This window comes from Triticum urartu, chromosome 6, assembly GCF_003073215.2.
Source record: "Triticum urartu cultivar G1812 chromosome 6, Tu2.1, whole genome shotgun sequence".
Classification (NCBI taxonomy): domain Eukaryota; kingdom Viridiplantae; phylum Streptophyta; class Magnoliopsida; order Poales; family Poaceae; genus Triticum; species Triticum urartu.
Window position 1 is genome coordinate 45,043,279 of NC_053027.1, and position 4,413 is coordinate 45,047,691.

A 4,413-nucleotide genomic window follows, 5' to 3' on the forward strand; every position below is an offset into this window, starting at 1 on the left:
GGAGATGTTTCCCATGTCAAACCAAAAAAGAGAGGTAAAAGATACCATAACAGTGTGCATCAGGCTGCCTGTTTCCTTATAGTTGGATTTCTCACTTTTTGGAATATTCCAAATTCCACTTGAGCATCCAAATATGGATTAATACCAGCAAAAACATCTCGGAACAATGTTCTAGCACCACACCAAATATGTGTGAAAATGAAGAGCAAAGCAACGGTAACATGACCAATAGTGAACCAACCTCCTCGACTGCTACGATAACACCATCAGATTTCAATGTAGCCCGGTCTAATTCAAAAATTTCCCCTAATTGCGAACGCCTCACATATTTTCTTACAATAGCAGGACCAGAATAACTTACTCCATTAAGTTCGCCACCATAGAACTCCACCGTCACGCCTACTTGTTCAACACTATATTTGGATCCTGCTCTTCTAAAAGGAACATCCGCTCTAACTATTCCCTCCTCATCTACCAAAACTACCGGAAATGTTTGAAAAAAAAGTAGGCATAGGAGAAAGCAAAAAGTGCCCCCTCCTTGCCCGCACCGCCCTACAACCAATCGCGCACCCCCATCGCATGCTTTGGGCCGACGTAGTGCGAGGCATGGGTCACCTTATTGTTTTTCAATTCATTCATTTCCTTTTCCTTTTCCCTATTTTAGTTCTTTTTTCATTTCCCTTTCCTATATGTTTTTCTTGTTCATCTTTTACAAAAAAGGATAAAATTTATAGAATCTAGTTTTATTTTCATGAATATGAAAAATCTTTGGGAATTATAAAAATATTAGGAGATTTTAGAAAAATCTTCTCAAAACTTTAAAAAATGAATAATAATTTTTCAAATGTTCCCAAATTGTAATAATGTTACAGGATCAAAAAATATTCTCAGTTTTCCAACAAGTTCTCCTGTTATTTTTTTCATATATTTAGAAACTTCCTCGATTTGAAAAATTATTCAAAATTCAAAAAATGTTCATAAATTGTAAAAATCATCATGGAATTAAAAATATTCCTTAATTTAAAAAATGCTCTTAAATTATAAATTATATTTTTTCCTGAATTTAATAAATGATCATGAATTTAAAAAATGGCACCATATATTATAGAATATTTCATCTATCGGCCCATAGAGTGAGGCCAACACAATGATGCAAAATGGTGTGTGTGTTTGTTGGACTTGCAGGTTGATGATGACTAGATTAATTGTTGCTATTGCAGTTCTATGCAAATTCTCCCATCCTAGCATTTTTGCCATGTGAATTAACATGTTGTATAGCGGTGCCATGGCAAGTTTTACATCATGCAAGTTTTTTGTATTCTTCCAGTTCATTTACATGGCAATTTTTGAAAACATTTGTGTGTTAAAAACTATGGCAAGTTTTAGATTTGTATTTGTAATGGTCATACGCGCAACGTAGGCAAATTTACTTCATCACCACGTCAATTTTATTTTTAACACCATGGACCATGGCAAACTGTTTTTCCATGTCATGGCAATAATACTTCATGGGCCATGGCAATTTTAATAAAGAATGATTTGTATATTATTTTTATTTTCTCTAACATGAAAAACTTATTTTATGGACCATGGCAAGTTTAATTCAAGTAGAATGACAAATTTATTTTTCCGTATCATGGCAGAATTTAATTTTTTACTGGCAAGGCAAATTTAATTTATTGACATGGCAAAATTATTTTAACATACATGACATTTTACTTTAAACACTCATGGCATTTTTTATTTTGCCATGACAAATTTACTTTATGGACCAGGGTAATTTTACTTTTAGTGCCATGGAAAATTGACTTACATCCATCAAATTTTTTTACTTTCATCGTTCATGGGATTATTTTGCTTTCATGGGACCATGCTAAATTTACTTTATGAAACATGGCTATTATTATTTAACAATATATGGTACACTTTTTGTGTTGTGCATGATGGCAAATTTTAATCCACATTTTTGTGTGTCTTTATGTATATAGTAAAAATACCTTATAAATTTTAATCCACATGTCTTGATGTAGATCCAAATTGCCATCATTTTCTTGTGGGCCATTTACAAAAAAAAAACTTGACCATGGCATTTTTTTTTGCTTTGAAAGATGATGGCAAACAGTTCATGTACTATGGCAATTTTTTGTCCTATTCTGTTTATACCATAGTAAGTCTCCTATTTATGCAATTCAAGGTATCTTGTTTTTTGTCAATTTCCCAATGTTTTCTAGCTTATGTTCAAAGTGGATTGTTTTGGACCAGGGGGCCTACAACGGCCTGGCTGGCTTGACAACTAGTGAACTCATAGTCTAAACTAAAAAAACTAGACAATATCCCGCGCGTTGCAATGGGATGATAGTGTAATAAACAATTTGAAAGAGAGGGCATAGGGTAAGGAGAAAAAGAGTCAGAAAATAAATATAAGAAATGTTTTGCAGCAAAAGATGTCTTGGATTTAATATGTAACTCTGAAATAGAGTAGTGAGGATGACTATCTTTCCATGCATTGCTATGGTAACTTGGTTAAAAAAGTGGGTAAGTAGTTGACAAAAATAACTAAGTCTAATAAAAAGAAAGTATAAGCTTGAAAACCAATAAAAGGAAGTATCTAAAAATAGAATATTTTTTTAAATTACAGTTAAAATGTCATTTCAAACAAAAATGTGAAAGATGAATATATGATGTGGTAGAATTACATGGATAGATTAATGCAAAAACAATTGTAAATGCATGACTCGCTTATGTGATGGATTTTGCATGGCTTAGGGAGAGAATACTTAAATATATTGCTTAGTGGAACGTTGAGGTGGATAGTTTGCATGCTGAGAGAATTGGGAGCAACTTCTTAAGAATGTAAGGCTGATCATAGTGGGGACTAACGTATACTAGTGCCATGCATATGACACTAGTCTAAGTTACTACCTAGTGCAAAATAACATAATAGTAGTGTCATAGATGGCTTCATTTATTAGCTTGTAGACTCATCTTTTCTCGGAAAGCGTTATGTTACAGTAACATATTATGTTACTCAAAACATCTCTCCTCATTAACTACATGACACATCAGCAAATTTGTCTTGAAATGCGCTATGTTACTGCTAGTACCCCCTGTATTGGTTTATTGGTCCCCATCGTATTTAGTGCCAAATTTTGACTGCATATTTAACTAAGAAAGTGTCAATGCATGTCATCAAAGATTATACCATTAGAGACTATGTTCAAATCAATGTTCTAAATAACGAGTTATACGAAATAGCGGCGGACCTCCAACTCTGCTATAGCGGGCTATTTTGTACATTAGACCATTTAGCGGCACCCTCAAAAAAAGCTATAGCGGGCTATGGCGAGGCTATAGCCGGCTATTTAAAACTATGGTTCAAATATGAATCCAATGATATAACTTTTTATGATATGCCTTAACATCTTGTTAGTTAAATGTATGATCAAAATTTGACACAAAATATGAGGGGACCAATAAATCAGGACGGAGGTAGTAGCTAAGTTACTCCCACTATGATTGTTATGTATGAGACTTACGTAAATTATCTCTTTTTCCTAATCCCCACTAATCTTCCACTTGATTTTCAGAATGAAAATCCTACATCTACGTAAGGCTACGAATGTTTTACTTAATATCCTAACAAACACTCCCCCCCTTTTCAGGCGGGTGGGCCCCTTGCTGCCCTAATCTCCAATCACAAATGTCTAAATCGCTCATTACGTAAATCACGTCATTAGAATTACGCAAGTGTAGCATTGCTCTTTTCAGAATGGGGCCCCATGCATGGGCGAGACTTGCCTGCTCCCCCTCGTGTACCCATCCATGCTCCCGTCTATGTGGCTTGATTTTATTGGAACAAAGTAAGGCCCGGCCCCACCCCCTTAAAATCAGGGGGGAGATGATTAGATTAGAAAAAAAAAGATAACTGTAGGATGAAGTGGGAGCACGTATGGGAGCATGGGGAGGGAGCAGGCAAGCCGGATCCCCATGCATGCAATCAAATAAGGCCATCTCATCATTTATGTAAATTAAGTAGCCACCCTTTAGTAGGTGTAGCAAAACGAAAATCTGAACCGACAGCCACATCGGTTCGACCGGTGGTCCGATATTAAAGATAGTCATAGTGGTGAGTAACTTAGACTAGTAATATATTACTAATCTATGTTATTATCTTCATAGTGGGAAGTGATATATGTATAGTATCATGCATATCTTCATTTATTATTTTGTAGTACTCATTTTGTATTGAAAAGTGATATGTGATGGTAACATATTATGTTACTCTATTTGTCTCTCTCATTTTTAATTACATGACACATCATCTATTTTACTTGTGTGACGTGTATGTTACTACTTATGTTACTCTCATTAGGACTAGCGGAAAACAACTACTTCCCCAATTTCTAAATATTT